This window comes from Triturus cristatus, chromosome 4_2 (genome assembly GCF_964204655.1).
Source record: "Triturus cristatus chromosome 4_2, aTriCri1.1, whole genome shotgun sequence".
In the NCBI taxonomy this organism is placed as follows: domain Eukaryota; kingdom Metazoa; phylum Chordata; class Amphibia; order Caudata; family Salamandridae; genus Triturus; species Triturus cristatus.
The window spans coordinates 695199320-695220943 of NC_140586.1; the positions used below are offsets into that span (position 1 = coordinate 695199320).

At 43.0% G+C, this 21624-nt stretch overlaps 1 long non-coding RNA gene across 1 annotated transcript in view; it reads left to right on the forward strand.

Moving 5' to 3' along the window:
* LOC146834909 (uncharacterized) overlaps positions 1-3207 on the forward strand; it is a 331591-nt gene extending 328384 nt beyond the window's left edge. The window contains exon 3 of the long non-coding RNA XR_014960353.1: positions 3095-3207. This is a non-coding gene — a long non-coding RNA (uncharacterized LOC146834909). The remainder of the gene's footprint in view (positions 1-3094) is intronic.
* Positions 3208-21624: the final 18417 nt, after the last annotated feature.

The window sequence follows — 21624 nt, forward strand, 5'->3', positions numbered from 1 at the left end:
AACCTCTAGAACATTCTCCCACTTTAAAGGAAGGCCCATGTATAAATATTGGACCTCAGACACCAACTCCTCAGTACACTTCTGGACCTATGGATACTCTGCCAGGAAGAAGGACTGCTGTGTTGTTGAAAGAATTGCCACTCTACTGGAGTGCTGCTCTGAGGAATGGCTGTCCTGCTGTGATGACCTGCTGCCATATTGCCTGGATAATAAGGACTGGACCTGCATCTGTTGAACTCAGGAAACCAGAGTGATTCCAATGGCTAGTTGGCTGGCCTCCTGAGTAGAGCCTCAGGGACAGATGGCTCCAATAACACTGAACCCAGCACCTGGACTAGGCTGTGTCTGAGTTCTCATTGCCAAGTGGTGCGACTCCGGTCTTGGACCCTTGGAAGCAGCCCTAATGGTGCCCAGCTAGCCAATCTGTGGATCCAGCAGAACCGACACATCCCCTCTGCTGCGAGGGTTCTCCTGAAGCAAGGACTCTGCATTGACCTCAAAGCCTGCATCAGAACCGACGCCTGTGCAAAGCTTTCTCAATGCAGGCCCTTACAATACAAATCTCTCATGAACGGCAGCCTTGATGACGGCACAGGTTCTCCCATCGAAGCCCCACAGCTTCTCTGAACCAATGCATCCCCTCGACTATGCAGCACATCCTCGACACCGGACTCCACATTGCAAGCCCTCATCAATGGGATTAATGAGATCTACAGCGACGATACAGGACCTCACATTGCAGCTCCGCAGTGCCTCGGAACCGAAGCATCGCATCGGCTTTGTGACGTATCCTCGCCGCAGGACCTTGCAACACTCCACAACCAGGGCTGAAGGTACTCTTGTTCTGTGGGCCTAACTGGGTCTCTGAAGCTGGCCCTAATTCCACCTCGGTCTGACTAAACTGGTGACTTTGCCTTTGTTCGACGCAACCAGATATCCACAGTTGCCACTTTGTGCTTTTTGGAACTGTTTTCACTGAAATATTAAAACTTGCATACCACTGCTTCCACTATTTGGATTATTGTTGTTTCAGTCCTGTTATTTATCAGGGATTAATTCATTTTTCTACATCTGATGTGGTGTGGTTTCACCTGGTTACTGTTTGAAGTGTTGCACAATACATTGCTTCTAAGTTAAGCCTGACTGCTCTGTGCCAACCTACCAGGGGATTGAGCCCAGGTTAATTTGGAGTTTGCTTGTGACTTCACCCTAACAATGGATTGTGGTTTCTGCTTGATTAGGGTTTCACTCCTCCTCAGCCAGCAACTCAATTTCTTACAATTGATGAACAGGATTTGCTGCTGCAGGGAAGATTGTAGCAGGAACTGCGGCAAAGTCAGGCTGACCGGTGATACACCTTGGGTGAATAGACAAGCGGGTTGGTCCTGGTCTTCTCTAGGTTCAGCAAGCAGTTTTTAGCCAAAACATTTCCAAGTCCCAAGTTTTGTATTTTGGCTACCTGGTCACCTTTAGCACCACTTCCAAGGGTCCAGGGTTGGAGAGGCACCACTTGGAATGTGAGGACTCAATCAGGCTGTGTCCAGGTGGTGGTTCAAGATTAAGGGAGCCTTTACTGTACCTGAGATTCTAATCAGGAGGTCAGCCTACAAGCCATTCGAGTCACTCTGGTAGTCATGGGTTTAAGAAGTAGAACAGGGCTCAAGCAGCAGGACGGGCCACTGAGGGTTCAAGGCAGACTTCAGGCAGCCGACCTTCCAGGTGTAGCAAAGCAGTCTGCTGAAGTACACAGCAGGAAGTCCTCTGAGAGTCCTTCCACAGGTCCAGAAAGTGAACTGAAAAGTATCTCTGGGGGTCCTATTTTATACTTGAAGTAGGAGAAGTTCTAAAGAATTTGCTTCGAAGTTCTTGGATTTTCCTGTCTCCCCTGCCCTGGCTCCAGCCTGGCTTCAGGCATAATGTACTGGTGACAAGTCCTTTGTAGAAAGGCAGGGCTCAGCCTATTGAGTTGCAAATAGGGATGTGCCCAGCTCTGTCCTCATCCTGACAGTGATGGCCCATCCAGACATATCTAATCCCTCTGTTGTGTGGCTGTCTGGGAGGAAGTTCAGCTTCCATCTACACTCAGTCATTGCTGCAGACACCCAATAGGGCAGGAAAATGTCAACTTTTTAAAAGATGCATTTTCAAAATTGTAACAAAAAATCCGACTCTACCATAAAAGAGGATTTTAAATTACAACTTCTCAGACACCAAACATGAAAACTCTACTTTCACCCAATCAAAAGTTAGCACTTATTAAACATAATAACTCAACCTAAAGTTATCTTATGGGAGTTAGGCATCACGGTGGTGAAAAACTGATTTGTTTTGTTTTTCACTTCCAGGATATGTAAAACTCAAAAGTACATGGCCAACCTTTTAATTGCAATGCATCCCGCCCTATAGGCTCTCTAGGGCCTACCTTACGAGTGATTTAAATGTAACAAAATGTAAGTTTAAGGCTTGGCAAAGGGGGTATGTTGCCAAGTCGAATTGACTGTTTAAAACTGCATTCAGACTGCAATATCAGACCTGGGACATGTTTAAGAGGCTTTTTAATTTGGTGGCACAATAAGTGCTGCAAGCCCCCTAGGAACATTTAATTTACAGGCCCTGGGTATATGGTATACCACTCTACCAGGGACTTAGAAGTAAATATATATGGCAAAATTGGCTTACAACTAATTGCCATGTTTTATGGAGTGAGCACAAGCATGTTGTGCACTTTAGCACTGCTAACCAATGCTAGAGTGCTAAGGCCAACAACATTGATTTCCACAAAATAGGAAGGTGAAGACTAACCCATGGCTGACAGATCTTACACTATCTCTGTCTATGAAATAAATAGAGGTTTAATTTCAAATCCAGGGTGGGGAAACAAATCTCTTTAGTTTGATGAGATCTGAATATAATAAATTATTTCATATTTAATTTAACACTTTTCATAAGAGCACTAACTGCAAAGAAATCAGTCTGATACATAGGTGGAGTTTTGCTATTATTGATTTTAAGCAAACAAATGTTTTTACAGATAACATGGAGAATTGCATGTTTAAATGTTGTGCATGAGAATTGTTATTAATTTTCATTCCAGAAATTCTCGGAAATTCAGCTGCAGCCATGGACTATTTTGACTGTGCTTCCAGATTCCATATCTGAAGGGATGCATTTTGAAAATTAATTACAAGATTATGTGCTGATGTCTTCATTGCTATGTTGTCATATGGATTTGCAAAAAATACCATTGTGTAAAGTTTAATTTCTTGTTTACTTCCTCTGTACGATAATAACGTCCAATGAAAATCATGTGCAAGCAGATGAAATGAAAGGTAATGGTGGGATTGATACTGTGCACCATTTTCGTTCTGTATTTGTCTGCAATATAATAAAAGATGTGCCACTTGAACTCAAACTGCTACTGCACTACAGAGGGCTAGGTGCAGTGTGGTCCTTTTGTATAATGGCTTTTTAGATTGTATTATTAATTTGATTATTTGCCATATGTGCTGTGCTACTTAATTTCTTAAAGGAAAATAGAATATTTGCATTTTATTAACAAATTGGATTTGGATCTGCTTCCCTTTCCTTTAAATTGACCTTCCTATAGATTGATTAGATTGGAGGGTCAAAATACTTACTGATGATCTTCTGTACTCTGATTCTCTCTTTCTCGTCCCAGTACTTAGATCATGAGAGAGATTTCACCTCTCCTATCAGGCTTTCTCTTTCTAAGCTCTTGCTCTCCTATTTATTTTATTTTATATATCCCATCTCTCCGTAGACCAGTAATCCAGCAACGTGCTGGATGGGCTATATGCTGTTAATATCTGCATATGCAGATTTATGAAATAGAGAACTTGTGACAATCTTTTGCATACATTTTGATACAGCAAAGTGTGGATACAAAACCCTCCATAGTGACTTTGGATCCTTGGGAAAAGACTGTAAATTCCTTATACTAGGTTCAGGCTTTTTAGGTCTCGCCTGACCCAGCGCTTGCGCTGGTCTAGCGACACCTTAAGTAAGGGCTTCAAAAAATGCTACCGCCAGCTACAGCATGCAGTGCATGTGCGCGGGCGCGCGCTTGAGCAGAGGCGCCATATGGCGTGAATACTGCTGCGCGCGCACCACTCCCGCACATGCACTGCAAGCTGTGGCCGGCGGTAGCATTTCCCTTTGCGTGTTTTTTTTTTTTGGCAGTCCCCCCGGGGCACAAGCAGGCATCCACTTCTGTCTTTTTTGCAGCGATCAGCTGTCCTGACAGAAGTGGATGCCTGCTTGTGCCCCGGGCGAACTGACAGCAAAAACAGTACTTGGTCAACTTTGTGATGAGGAACGGGGAATGCTTCCTCACTGAGCTGGGTGTTTCGTACAAGGGGCCTTTCATTGCTGTTATGATGTATGTTAATTGCTTTATATTCTCTGAGAAGATTCGACATTTATTACAGGGAATGCAGAGATTTTTTCGAGGAGAAGTGAGCAATAACACCGCTCCATTGGCCTGTCAGTCTGTAACTGGGCGTTCATTATGAGAGAATTTAGATTATCCAGTCGCGATTCTATCTTCTTCACGTTGTTTGCCAGGGACTGTAATATTACAATCTGAGAGTCCATTTAATCAGCATGCACCATTGCCACCTAGCCCATGGTTGTTAGTGTGGTGTCAATGACCGACCACCAGTTCTGTATCTGTAAGTTCATGACTGGTGTGTCAAAGGTGGACTTTTCGTTGTTAACCACTCAGCCAGGGTTATCCACCCTATCTTTCTGTACCAAAGGGGCTTTGTTGCACCTGAGAGATTCTGAGTCCAAGCGGGATCTATGCTCCTTCTGAGAGAGACCCTCTAGTGGGTGAGTGATGAGATTGTTAATTTTTCCCTTTGGTTGTTTTTAATTTATAAAGTTCATGACCACTATTACTTGACTGGAGGCCTAGTGGGTCTGTTACTGATAACAATTCTTCATCTCTTATGTATGGTTTCTCATGTCTAATTAAATTAAAGTTTGTGCCATTGTGTTATGATAGCACACACACACACACAACCACACACACACACACAACCACACACACAAAACCACAAGCACACACAATCACAAACACACACACAACCACACACACACACAGCCACACCCACACACACACACCCACACACAAACGCACACAACCACACACACACAACCACACACACAATAACACAACCACACACACAATCACACACAACCACGACTACACACACAACCACAACACACAACCACAACCACACACAACCACAACACACAACCACACACACACAAAGAACCACACACAAAACCACACACAAAACCACAAACACACACACAAAACCACAAACAAACGTAACCACTCACACACACAACCACACACAACCACACACCAACACACAACCACACACAACCACACACACAACCACACACACAACCACATGCACACACAACCACACACACAACCACACACAACCACACACACAACCACACACACACAACCACACATACACAACCACACACACAACCCCACAACCACACACACAACCACACACACACAACCACACACACAATAACACAAACACACAACCACACCCACAACCACAACAACACACACAACCACAACAGCACATAACCACACACACACAGAACTACACACACAACCACATACAAACACACACACACACAACCACAACCACTCACACACAACCACAACCACACACAATCACCAACAACCACAACCACACACACAACCACACACACAACCGCACAATCACACACACACAACCACAACCACACACACAACCACAACCACACACAACCACAACCACACACACACAACCACAACCACACGTACACAACCACACACAACCACACACACACAACCACACACACACAACCACACACACAACCACACACAGAACCCAACACACACACACAACCACACAAGCACACACACAAGCACACACACACAATAACACAAACACACAACCACACACACAACCACACACAACCACACACACACATAGAACCACACACACAACCACAAACATACACAACCACAACCACTCACACACACACACACAACCACACACAACCACAAACAACCACAACCACACACACAACCCCACACATACACACACACACAACCACACACACACAACCACACACACAAACACAACCACACACACACAACCACACACACTCACAACCACACACACACAACCACACACACACCAACACCCACACACACACACACCCACACACACACAACCACAACCACACAAACACAACCACACACACACACACAACCACACACACAACCACACACACACAACCACACCCACACACACACACACACACACACATACCCACACACACACAACCACAACCACACACACAACCACACAACCACACACACAACCACAACCACACACACAACCACACAACCACACACACAACCACACAACCACACACACACAACCATACACAGACACAACCACAGACGCAACCACACAACCACAGACACACAACCACACACACACAAACACACAACCACACACACAACCACACACAACCACAAGTACACACACAACCACACACAACCACACACACAACCACGACCACAAGCACATACACAAAACCACAAACAACCACTCACACACACAACCACACCACACAACCACACACACACAGACACACACATAACCACACAACCACAGACACACAACCACACACAAGCACACAACCACAAGTACACACACAACCACAACCACACACAACCACACGTACAACCACAACCACAAGCACACACACAAAACCACAAACAAACACAACCATAACCACTCACACACACAACCACACACAACCACAACCACACACACACACAACCACACACACACACACAAAACCACACACACACACACAACTACACACACACAACCACATACATACAATAACACAAACACAGAACCCCCCCACACACCAACCACACACACACACACAATAACACAAACACAACCACACACAACCACAACTACACACACAACCACAACAACACACAACCACAAACACACACACAACCACACACAACCACAAAACCACAAACACAACCACAACCACTCACGCACAACCACACACAACCACACACAACCACAACCACACACAACCACACACACACATCCACACACACAACCACACACAAACACACAGACACACACACAACTATACACACACACAAACACATACACACACAACCAAACACACACACACAACCACACACACAATAACACAAACACACAACCACACACAACCACAACCACAAAACCACAGACACAACCACAACCACTCACGCACAACCACACACAACCACACACAACCACAACCACACACTACCACACACACACATCCACACACACAACCACACACAAACACACAGACACACACACAACTACACACACACACAACCACATCCACACACAACCACACACACAACCACAAACACAACCACACACATACAGAACCGCACACACAACTACACACAAGAACACACACACACACACACACAATAAAACAAACACACATCCACACACACAACCACAACCACACACACACAACCACAACCACGCACACACAACCACACACAACCACACACACACACACAACCACAACCACACACACACAACCACACATACACATACACACAACCACAACCACACACACACACAACCACACACACACACAACCACACACACAATAACACAAACACACAATCACAAACACAACCACAACACACACAACCACAACAACACACAACCACACACACACATAGAACCACACACACAACCACAAACACACACACACAACCACAAGCACTCACACACACAACCACACACAACCACAAACACAAACAACCACAACCACACAACCACACACACACACACACACACACACACAACCACACACACACAACCACACACACACAACCACAACCACACACTCACAACCACACACACACAACCACACACACAACCACACACACACAACCACAACCACACACACACACACAACCACACAAACACAACCACAACCACACACGCACACAACCACAAACACAACCACACAACCACACACACACACAACCACACACACACACAACCACAGACACAACCACAGACACACAACCACACAAAACCACAAGTACACACACAACCACAACCACACACAACCACACACACAACCACAAGCAAACACATAAACCACAAACAACCACAACCACTCACACACACAACCACACACAACCACAACCACACACACACAACCACACACACACAACCACACACACACACAACCACAGACACAACACACAGTGTTGAGTGTACAACACTGATAGAGGACAATAACATTAAAATAGCTTTTATTACGGAAACTTGGATGAACGAAGCTTCGGGGCCAGACCTTGTGAAAGCTACACCCCCTGGTTTCTCTTGCTATACTGCGAATAGACCTTTTAAGAAAGGTGGAGGTCTGGCTGTGATCAACGATAGCTCTATTAAAGCGACTTTTGATATAGTTGTCAATTCGTATTTTGAAGCCGTGTCCTTTGCTTTTACGCTCCATCATTGTCACATGTTTAGGGGTTTTCTAATTTACAGACCTCCGGGTCCTAGGAACCCATTTCTAGCAGAGGTGGGAGTTGTCCTTGAGGAGGGTCTGACCCTGGATTCACTCATCTTGGGTGATTTTAATTTCCATTTAGAAATGGATGGTGATAAAGACACAGAAAAATGTCTTGACCTCATGGGTGGTCTAGAGCTAAAACAATTGGTACGGGTTCCCACTCACCAGGCAGGGCATACTTTGGACGGGATTTTTTCAAATTCCACACATCTTTCGGTCATCGATGTTTTTCCTCTTGCCTGGTCTGATCACTTTGCCATTAGGTTCGAGGCAACTGGCCTGAAAGATCAGGGCAGAGACCTTTCGGTGGGGAAGTCTAAGGAAATCAGAACTTGGAACAAGGTTAAAGGGAATGATCTTATGGATCTACTACTCTCCACACAGAGACCCCTCCCTACAGAGGTTGAAGAAGCCGCCTCTGTACATACAGCATGGATTGAAGATGCGTGCCTCACTCTAGCACCTAAAAAAGTAATCATCCCTAAAAGGCTACAACCTACGGCTCCTTGGTATTCGCCAGAATTAAAATCCCATAAACTAAAATGTAAACAACTGGAACGGGCTTGGAGGAAGGGCTATCTTCCATCCGCAAAAGAGATCTATAAATAAAGTATTTTGTGTTATAAACATTTGCTGATGGAAACTAAGCGAGAGTTTTTCACAAAACAGATTAAACTTGCGAGCAATTCAACAAAGGAACTCTATAAAATAGTCACTAGGCTAGCGCACCCACTGTCTGTCCACTTTACTCCCATTAGGGATTTCTGTGTGTAAATCGCTATTTTTTTTCCGCTAAAGTGGCAACAATTTTTAATACTTTTAAAGAGCCAGCGGGCACTAACTCAGGCCCGAAGGCCTGTCCGGATTTAAATTCCACTCTGGATATTTTTCCACCAATAGCGTATCTATATACCCTTAATCTTTTGCTAACTGCTAAATCTGGGTCGCCTCATGATCCTTGCCCAGTGGCAATAGCAAAGTTGGCATCTGAACCCATAGCTTTGACATTGACGTCTCTCTTCAATACTATGTTTTCTCATGGGCAGTTTCCTAATCGATGGAAGGTAGCCTCGGTGCTTCCATTGTTGAAGAAACCTAACCTGGATACTAACGATCCAAACAGTTTCCGCCCTATTTCACGTCTTCCTTTGCCGGCGAAACTGGTGGAAAAGTATATGAAAAATAACCTGAGTGCCTTTCTGCGTGACACCAATGCTTTGGATCCCACCCAATTTGGTTTTAGAGAAGGGCACAGCACTGAGACCGCCCTTCTCAAATCTACGGATGAGATTAGGAGAGGGCTGGACCAGGGTGGTAAGGCAGTGCTGATTCTACTCGACCTTTCAGCGGCCTTTGACACGGTCCATCATGGAGTGTTGATGGACCGGTCGTCGGCGCGCGGAACACAGAATAAAGCATGGTCTCTCATAAAGTCCTTCCTTTCCGATAGATGACAGTCAGTGGCTTTGGGTGACTTTGTCTCCAATTCCTTCTCTCTTCCCTGTGGGGTTCCACAGGGTTCTTCCCTTAGCCCCACGCTCTTTAATTTCTACGTATCTCCTCTGGCCCCTTTGATTGAGTCATTCGGCTTCTGTCTAACATCTTATGCTGACGACACTCAAATAGTAATTTCTATGCAACCAGGCCAGGAGAGGGCGTCAGGGGAGAGGCTCCATGACTGTATGGGAGCAGTGGGAGATTGGATGTCACAGAATTGCTTAAAGCTTAATGCAAGTAAGACAGAGGTGATGCTATTCGGCAATAATATCAATCTCTGGACTCCTAGTTGGTGGCCTGAGACTATGGGTACTCTTCCAGTTCCTTCAAGAAAAGTCAAAAATGTGGGCGTAGTGCTAGATGAATGCCTTTCTATGCAAGCTCAAGTGAATGCCGTAATCTCCACCACCTCTTTCATACTTAGGAGTCTGAGGAAGGTGCTTCCGCTGTTGCCATTAGAATGCAAATTTACAGTGGTAACAGCCTTGATTATGTCACGTCTTTACTACTGTAATGGTCTCTATTTGAACATGCAGGAGGGCAACTTACGTAAACTCCAAATGCTCCAGAATTCAGCAGCCAGACTGCTTACGGGAACATCGAGGTCTACCCCGATTTCCGGCTCAATAAGAAAACTGCACTGGCTGCCTGTAAAAAAGCGAATTCTTTTCAAATCCCTTTGTTTAGTCTTTCGCGCTCTTCAGAATACAGGTTCTCTACATCTGAGACAACAATTTCACTGGTATGTACCGGCAAGACCTTTGCGCTCCTTAGGAGCAAAACTGATTGTTCTCCCCATCATAAGGAAAGCCAGATGGGGCGGCAGAAGTTTTGTCGCACTGGCGGCCAGAGCCTGGAATGAGCTTCCTTTTAATCTGAGAAATTCTAAGGATCTTTTATCATTTAGGAAAGCGCTTAAAACATGGCTTTTCTGATTCTCTTTCTTTTTGGGTGTTGGGAGAACTACATCAAGCGCCGGGACACCCTAGGGTAGCTGTGCGCTATAAAAGTTCCACTAACATAACATAACCACACAACCACTGACACACACACAAAAACACACAACCACACACAACCAAAAGTACACACAACCACAACCACACACAACCACACATACAACCACAAGCACACACACAAAACCGCAAACACAAATATAAACCACACACACACACAACCACACACACACAACCACACACACAACCACACACACACACAATAACACAAACACACAACCACACACATACACAACCACACACACACACAATAACACAAACACACAACCACACACAACCACAACTACACACACAACCACAACACACAACCACAAACACAACCACACACAACTACAACCACAAAAACACAAACACAACCACAACTACCCACACACACAACCACACACAACCACATCCACACACACCCACACACACACAACCACACAAACACACACACACACACAACCACATACAACCACATACCCACACAACCACACACACAACCACACACACAATAACACAAACACACAACCACAACTACACACACAATCACACACACAACCACAACACACAACCACACACAAACACAGAACCACACACAACCACACACACACACACACAATAACACATACGCCCATCCACACACACAACCACAACTACACATGCAACCACAACAACACACAAACATACACAACTACACACACAACCACAACAACACCCACAACCACACACACAACACACACACAACCACAAACTGTTTTTCTCGCGGTCAGCATAAATACGCTGTCACCAAACATGATGAACACCTCGGGAAAGTTTTGGAAGTCACCCCCAACTTTGAAACCACTGTTGCAGAGTGTGTGCTTTACACATGGCAATACCTTGACACAGCGGACTGTTGCAAGGAATGCTTTGAGCCTCGGAGGCTGACTGACCTCAGTCTGTGCATTAGTTCACCCCGTCTTGGCGCTGCATGAAAACAGGGTGCCCACTCTCCAGCATGAAGTGAGACATTGTGATCGGGGCTGGAGATGCTGGTTTGCAATCTGCTTAGAACATTGTGTTTCATTTAGGGCATTAAACATAAAGGAGCACTGGCAACACTGATAAAATGGATTTCATTTTGAGTAGTGACTAAAACTTTTAAAAAAGCCTGCAGTACTGAAACAAGCATTTGCAATACAGTAGGTCTCCCATTTGCAAAAGTTTCAGCTATTGTCATTGTTCCTGACAATGCCCTTTTTATCTATTTTATAAAACAAACACATAAATAAATGGCATTATCATTTACAATGCCAATAGCTAGTGTTACATTATTATTAGCAATGCCAACTGCTCACACTTTTATAATGCGAGACCTATTGCATTGCAAATGCTTGTTGGTTTTGAAAGCCATTCAAGGTCATTCAATTCATGGTATGGCAGTATTTTGGGAAGAATCGGGTTGACCTTCTATTTCCGATGTATATAAAGCTGCCATCTGGCCTATGCCATCCACCTCCAACACACTTTACTGACTCAATGTGGCCTTTGTATTGTGGGACAAATATTTGGTCAGGAGAGTCTGTACTTTAAGTAGTGATCTTTTCTTCTTTGATTTGTTTAAGTAGTTTTATTTCTGTGTCTTTTTTACTAGACTTGGGTCGTGACAAAGGCATTCTGCTTTGTCATTGCCATGACATAAGTAACAGGATCAGGAATGGAATGCACAGGTAATTATGGGATTACCTCTGCATTCCACTACTTACTACATACTTTGAGTCTTCCTTTCTTGTCCCAGTAGTCCCATTTCCTCCTTCTCACCCCAGAGCCCACCTTCAATAATGTAGTTTGGTCCTGTAGCCGTCTTTATGTTCCCTTGTAGAAGCAAGATGGGATAATAAAATGGGGAAAACAGATGAAAGAGCTAGGAAAGGGAGTGCTGGACAGGAGAGGAGAAGCCGTTCTCTCTTATGATGCAAGTACTGGAGCGAGGAACGGATGAAGAGGTACGGTAATGTCTCTTTGTGCTACTCCTCTGCTGTTAATGCAACTCATCAGAATCTGTTTATGACTAAAATAGCCCAAAAATAATCTGTCAAGGTTACAACAGGCAATGGATTAGAGAACTGTCAATGCCATGGACCTTGCAATTTATATGAATGCCAGGTAAGCCAATGAAGACTGATGCGGATGTCATATACATTGGTGGCTTCTTGTCTCGGTTTTGAACATCCATTGAATCCATTCGAGATGCTTATTAAATCACTTGAATATCAAGAGTCCAATTTTGATTACTATGTAGCTATCTTGAATCAGGGCCCGCTTTGTAAAATTTTGTATTTTTTCAGTGTTCAAAATACTTGTAGGGCACATAAGCTGGAGACTGAGTACACAGTTCTTTACCTGGTATGCATTATTTCAAGTGATTATGTACCTGAATGCTCCAGAATATAATCAGCAGACATTTAGGGTCCCTCTAGGCCGATAGTGGCATTAAGGGGCATTACACTGGGCACTGCATCCCCTGCAGTGCAGAGGGCTCTCAAACGTCTGGTCGTGGAGGGGCTTCACTAGCCAGCTGTCACATTCTCACGGAAAATAGAGTCTATCTGGATGTTAAGTAGGCCCCTCACTGTGGTGTGACATAAGCTCTGCAGCCCCCCTTCGGCACAGGCAGGCTCATAGCCTGAGAGTTCTGGAATGGGTCCAGATTATGGGGGGGGCTCCTGCATGCACTTTGCAAGAGAGCCGACTCACGTTGTGTTGTGCCACTGGCCCCTCACCGTACACCCCAGGTTTCATTATGGCCTTGGCGACCCTTGTTAAAAATAAAAGGACCACAATATAAATAATATTTGAGAAAATACAGCACTCCTTTTTATCTAGTGTGGTCTTCACATACTGAGGTTTGTCTAATTTTGCATTTCATCCTAGTTATCAGGTATTGCTAGACAGGGAAACTGTAGCCTGGCCTTAATTTGGTATACATTTTTCCTTTCCACTGAAAAATGTGTGCGTGTATGAAATATTTGGCCTTGTGGGAAAGCTTATGCTCAAAAAAGCAGACTTGATTTTTTTTTTTTTTAAAGCTACAATGAAGGTAGTAGACCTGGCAAAATGATTGTGTAAACCATATCTTAAAGACTTAGAATTTAAGGGCGAATTGTTGCTACACTGTGTTATAACCTGCAGAGAGGCATTTTCGTACAAGGGATGTCACAGATTACCATAGTAGGCAAATTTGTTTGTGTTGTTTACCCTTACAGACAAACCCTGGGTTTGGAGAGTTACCATGTGATAATCTTTTGGTATTTTGTTTTGCCAACGGTAATTCTGTACAAATGTGTCATTTTAATATTCTATGCCTAATGTTTGCCTTGTGTAAAATGTTATGCTTAAGACAGTAGGCCTCAGCTGTTTCTGGTGACAAGTCAAAAGATGAAGGCTATAGATGGTCTGGTTTGTTTATTAGGAAAGGTTATGACAAAAGCAGATAGTCTGACTTATTTCTGTGACCAGCATTTGTTAAGGGCAACAGTCTTTAAGGGTGGACATTATTTAAAACTGGTATTTTGTGACATGTAAAGGTTGCTGCAGTAGGAAAGGGTTTAGGAGTTGATCACTCTCTCGGAAAAACCATGGGCATTGAAGAATTGCATTGTGATAATCATTGATACACCCTTTTGAGAGGAGTTATGTATTGTATAAGGCATACAGTCATTTCCTGACTGTATGCCTTATGGAAAAGCATACACTCAGTAAAGTAGGCCTCAGTTGGTTATGGCAGGGAGCCAATGAAAAAGGATGTAGGCCTGATTGGTTCACTGGGAACAGTTATCATTTATACCAAATGTCATATGTATGATCTGTTTATTTTGAAACGTTATGACACAAGCAGTAGGCCTGTATGCTAAAGTCAGTAGGCCTTTAAGGTTGGATTGATAATACACTATGTATTACACTGTGTGAAACCTTGTAGACAGACAGCTTGTTACATGGAATTGTACAGATTACTATTGTAGGCAAGGGATTTGATGTTGATTATCTCCTTTATCAAACAAGCCTATGCTTTCAATAGTTCTGCTGTCAATGAAAGTCATACAATTGTACTTAATTGGCAGGGCGGGGTGACTATCCTCAAGGCGCTTTGCGCACTTCCTACTTTGAGATGATCATGCACCATGTTATGGAGGGAAAAACATTAATTCAACATGATTCAATATAGGCTTCTGGGAGTTGAACCCTTGTCCCCCCCCCACCCCCGCTCAGTCCTCAGTATTCCAGACTTACAGAAAGATTCTGTGAAAAATCAGCTTAGAATAAAGTTTCTGGTACAATTCAAAAGAAAAGGATAGGGGAGAATGTTGAACAGGTAGTTCCTGGATGTGATGAAGCAACACAGTTAAAAAAAACAAAAGGGACAAAAAAGTAGATCATCTCATTTGTAAGTAACCAGGATGAGGAAGAGAATGAGTTATGATTGGGTATATAAGTCTATCATTCTTGTTCGGCATACAGAATAGTGATATGGAACAAATAGCAATTGTCGTCATCCCTACCCTCCCCACGCCCGAACTGCCCCTTTACTTTCCCTGACACCAGCCGCACCTGCCCTTCAGTCCTCCTGTTTTTGAAACCCATTTCTGTTGGCTTGTAGGACGCTTTACTACTGCTAACCAGTGCAAGAGTGCTTGTGCTCTCTCCTGTAAACATGGTACAATTGGCTAACACCCAATTGGCACATTCCATTTACGTGCCTAGTAAAGTGGTTAGACATGTACACAGGGACTGTAAATGAAATGCTACCAGTGGGTCTAGAGCACTTATTGTGCCACCCACTTAAGTAGACCTTTTAAAAAATGTTTTAAACTGTCATTTAGGCCTGGAAAAATAAACTTTTTGCCAGGCATAAACCTTGAGTTTATATACATATTAGTCTCCTCAAGGATTGGCACGAAACAGGCCAAGGGGCAGGGTATGGTTAAAAACACTAATAAAGAGGGGTAATTAAAGGCATGTAGTGATCCTATTACCCTATCGAGTATGTCCATGTTCGAGCCACAAAAATAAGGCTATGAAGGTCCGGGGCTTTCATCAGGACAAAAAGGTGCCTTGGCTAAATATTTGGTTATTAACCGTCCAACTTTACTAATGGGGGTGTGGGGGAAAAACACACATGCAACACAATAATGCATGCGTGTAAACGCTTACTAGGCTACTCGATATTAGCAATATTCAAACTTGATTCCTGTAAGAAAAAACATGCAATATTTTGCTAAAACACATACATAGGTCGTGTGAACTCAACATCCACAGTGAATTTGGCACTTCTCCTTTTTCTTTTTGTGATTGTGCAAAGTCGCGTGAATTTCTTTTGTTGAAGCCCATATATATCATGCCTCGAATTACAAAATATATACTTGCTCATTTCTCAGGTGTCATTCGTGTTCTCATTTTGTGAGCAAAACGTATCAAAGCCACTGACATCTATGTGTATCAGACATGGAGACATACAACACATTTTAGTGTACTGACACATATGACATAACACTGCAAACATTCTTCTCTCACTCTAATATGGAATATCCTAATGCAACATGGGAGAAGGAAAGGGACACGCCCCTGTAGTCACACACTGTGAGAAAGTAGCCACAGTATATAGGGGGTAAAATGTCTGAATGGAAGGGGGAAAACAATACAAGAATGAACAGAACTTGCAGGTGTTTCACTGCTAAGCTAATGTCTTGAAAGGTGCTCCTGCTGGCTCTGACATGAGAGAAAGCAGTGCAGCTTTTGTTCTCTGAAGCCTGCTGTCCGTGGTGGGCGTTGGCAGCAACTCCATGTGATTACGTCATCGCGGGCAGTGACGTCGCTTGATTGCATCCTCTCACAGGAGCGTGCCTTTGAGAACCATGGGAAATGCAGTTCATTCTATTGATAGAGTGGTGCCATGGTATAACAAACATGGTTATTAAGGTATGCAGGCAAAAAAACTGTTTGGCACCTGACCATACTATGTACAACTGGATTGTTTTCAAAAACCTATTGTATCATAAACATAAAAAACTAAAATGTAACAGGTGGTTGGGCAAATCAAGGGTAGATATTTCTAATTCTGTTCGTCGACTATTCACAAACAGATATTGTCATTTCTGGTCATCAATTGGTCGCAATAACAGAGCATCAGCATTAACCAGTATGATGATAATACCTCACTTTCAGACCCCCTGGAAAAAACTTATTTTTTTGTTAAAAGATGTTTACCATAGCAAAGGTGTGTTGTGAATGAAAATAATCCCACGCAATCTCAGTGAAATAATTTACATTTTGTGTAATGTTTCTAGCCTAATTTTTGCTGAAATTGCTAGATGTTGGCATTGTATTGTTACATAAACCATAGAAAATCAGTGATTCAGCACTAATTTTACTGTGGATAATGTAACTCAATGGAATCATTAGGAATTCAAGTGATTCCATGGTATATCATCATTCAGACCCTTTTTGCAATTGTCAAGCCTACAAACCCATCTCTTCTCACATTTTTTGCATGTCATCGCTTAGTTTAACATTATCAATTATAGTTCAAAAGAGGTCTGTGTCCTGATGTCCTTTGTCTAGGAAATGTTTTGTCAGTTTTGTGCAAGCCTTTTTGCAGCGAATGATGATGCGATGTTCACTAATTTGGATTTTTACTTTTCTTGATGTCATGCCTATGTACCATAGTTTACATGGCACTTTATCAAATCGATTTCATTGTTAGAGTTACAGTTAGTGTGTTTCCTCTGATCCCATGGTATTTGTAAATTCAAATCAAGGGAAGTGATATATTTTGTACTAAGAAGTCTCTAAGACTTGTGTCTGGTTTGAAAGAAAAGAGTGGTTTTGTGAACTTCAGTTCATTACATAAGAGAATACGCCAATTCTTCATAATTATTTTTTTACTTGATTGGAAATAATATTATATCTGCTTACACAGGTAATATCTGCTTTGTCTTGGTTGCTCTATTCCATAAGGATATTTTCCCTATGGTTGTTTCTGGCTCGCTTGTCAGATCCACAGATTGTCTTGGTGGGATACTGTTTCTCCATTAGTTTAATGGTAATAACATTAGCTTCTTTTTTGTAATCATCCATATTAGAACACTATTTATGAATGCACAGAAACTGTCCCATTGGAAGTTTCTCTTTCAATGCACAGGGATTCACACTACCAAAGTGGAGAAGGGTATTCGTATCTGTGGGGTTGGTAGATAGTTTGGTGGTTAGTTTTCAATGTTCTGCCTCTATAATCACATCAAGGAATGGTATTTACCGATTATCATGGGTCATAGGAAATCATAGGCTTTGGTACTTGGTATTCAGCCATTCCAAGAATTCCATTATTCATGCTGAGTCATCCTTCCTTTTTTACGTACTCTTGTATGCCATCCCAGCTATCCCATATCTTTGTTAGTGTTGAACAATTTTTAAAGTGAACCAATAGCGCCATACTTCCCCTTTACAAATCTGGAAGGATCCCTTTTCCACAGACCACCACCGAGTCATAATGTGGTGGTACCTCATTCTTCATTTGAATTGTGTGGACTGTCCTAAGGCGTGAGTATATTTTTTTCAGCAACCAGGCCCATGACATTTTTCTAGGATGTCATTTGTTGATTTTGGAAAGAAATTCGGTGTTTTAAAACATTTATTTTGAGGGGATGGGATTGAAGAGCAATTGGTGACAGTGGGTGGCAGGACATTAGGTAGTTTTTGAATATTGAGGGAGGTTAAATGTAGAGGGTGATGGGAGTGGGTGGCAGGAAGCTGGATATGTTTTTTAATATTTGGTAGGAGTAATGGAGACTATGTTATATCCACCTCATCATTATACTCTGCCACTACGTAAACATAGAAAGCAAGGGCAGATGATCTGGCAGGTGGACAACATTAAATTGAAGCCAGGTAAAGAGTGATTATAACCATGTGGTAAAAGTGTAATCATAAAGAATTAATCCCTGCTATATACTGCTAACCATCTTTAGTTATATATATTTCTTGTACTCTAGATAAATGTGGATTTTTAGTCTTCTAACGAACAGGCAAAATACTACTCTTGAGCACATGTACATGTGAAAAACATCATATGCTTTGTTAAAGGAACTGAAATAGGATCAAAAAAGATTGAATTGAAAATGATTTAAAAAGCATGTTTAATAAAATAGCTATTAACATTAAATGCAATTATAAGGAAAATTGTGTAAGATGTTTTACTGTAGCTAAGCATGTGCATGACAAATCTAGGAAATATTTTTTTCTGACCCTATTCAATATTTGGATCAAAAATTAAGTTATGCATGAGCGCTGAACAAACTCTGCAAAACTGTATACAAAACACAATTAAAAGTGTTCTAATTTGGTGTGCAGTAAATAGGAAATAGCTGAGTTTTGACTTTTCCTGACATATACATATGTTCCATGGTTGTGTGGTATCAAAAATAAAGACAGCTGGGGACGATGGGTCCATGCAAGTGTGTGGTGGTGGCAATGGGTTTTGAAAGGGGGTGGATTTTTTACATTGACCTTTCACTGTTCTTACTTCTCCATTAGGTTATTTCTTAATCTCCCAGGAAATTCTCCTCATAGCATTCATGTTTATTTGTTTCTTTTCATGTCAGTGGTTTAAAGATATGAAAACCTGTGTAAATACAGCTGGAGTTAGGCTTATGACCTTTGAAGGTTCGCTGTTACTTTCCTGCAATAACTGTTGTTAGATTGCAATATAAGGAGCTTCCACAAAAACCAGAATTGCTTCCGGCTATAAGCCAAGAGGCTGGACCTTGCAAGAATGAGTTACCTCCTGAAAATGGTCTCCTCGAGAGGGTATCATCATAGCAATTTCAAAATAGCTTTTTGATTCTTCTCTACATTTAATTACAAGACCAGAAGATCTTATTCGGTAGCTCTTGCATTGCTGCTATTATTTCAATAGTCAACTTCTTAAATCAAAAAGATACATGACCGAAGACACTCCACTCCACGGCAGGAAATAGAAGCACAGCAGGGCTCTTTCCATGATACTGCACATCAAATAAGTACTGCTCATTTGTTTGTTAGTTTTAGTCAATTTCAGGCACAGTATGTCTGTTTATTTACCGGCCTTTTGCTCATTCGTCAGTTTCCGTGTAGTCCTTTCATATTTTATCTCTCCTCTAAAGGAAAGAGCTCATACTTAGTACTTGTTCCTATTTTCTGTCTTAGACTTTTTCTGAGCTCATGGTGAGCTGGCTTATTTTACCCTTTAGAAGACTGGGGGATGAGGGTTCCGATCTGGTGGGGACCTAGTTTGGAAAATGTATATTACCTGAAACTCCATTCCCCCCACCCCTACGATCCCCACATCAATCCCCCACCCTGTCGATAACATAACATTACATAACATTCCATAACAATCCCAATACACAGTATTGCAGTTCCCTGCCTTTCTGCAACTGTAACTAGCTAACCTCTAATCTAAACGTATCCTACCTGCCTAACCTTCCCCTGGCCCTGCCCACAAACTTCCAACATTTAATTAAAAACGTCTGCCAATGTAGCCAACTTCTTAAGAACCCCGCCACCCAGGAAAAAGCGGGAGCGTAGGCGGGTACGCCGCATCCCCTTTTTTCTGCCCCCCCCGCCCTGGTAAGACTGCTTGGACCTTCAGCACCCGAGCTAGGACCTCCCGAATCTCCAGCAAATAGAAATCCATCCCCAGACGATATAAATGAACCCCATCACTCCTAAAAAATTCCATGGTGTCATATTTAATCTCTCGGTGGGCAATCCTGAAAAACCCCAACTCTTTACAAAACCGTGCCATTTCTGTATTCAACTTCCTGCTGGCCCTATCCACTGCCCCTGGGTTAACCGCACCCCTCCATACCCTACGTGGAACAAACTCTGTCCAGATTACAGAACATCCCGACCACTGGCGCTTCAGCATGGCTAAATCCCTCTTCACAGTTCGCATAAGAACCAAACCTTTTTCCCAGACAATATCATTTTCCCCCAAATGGATTAACAAAATGTCGAGGCACCTACCAGCCACCAACATGCTGTTCAGTGTCCTCAACAACTCTCTCCAAAACATGCCCCCGCCCATTCCACTGAACCTTGAATAACTCTATATTAAACCACAAACTCTCCCCAAAATAGCTGTCCCGCGCTTGAAACTGGGCCCACTTCATGAATGAATGCCCCACTATCCATATCGTCATCTCCCTGGCAAGGAGGCCCGCAACCGAACCTGAAACAGAAAAACTGCGTGAACAAAGGAAAAGGCATGTAACCATGCTATAACCCCCCAGCAGCGCCGTGCACATATCTCCTGTAGCAGTCAGAAGACCATCTTCCCAGTGTCATGATATCTTCCCTCCCCCATCCCCTGTTCCTGGCTTCAGATTCCTCCCCAATCCTGAATCAGTGTATACCAAATCCCCTACTGGGAATCCCT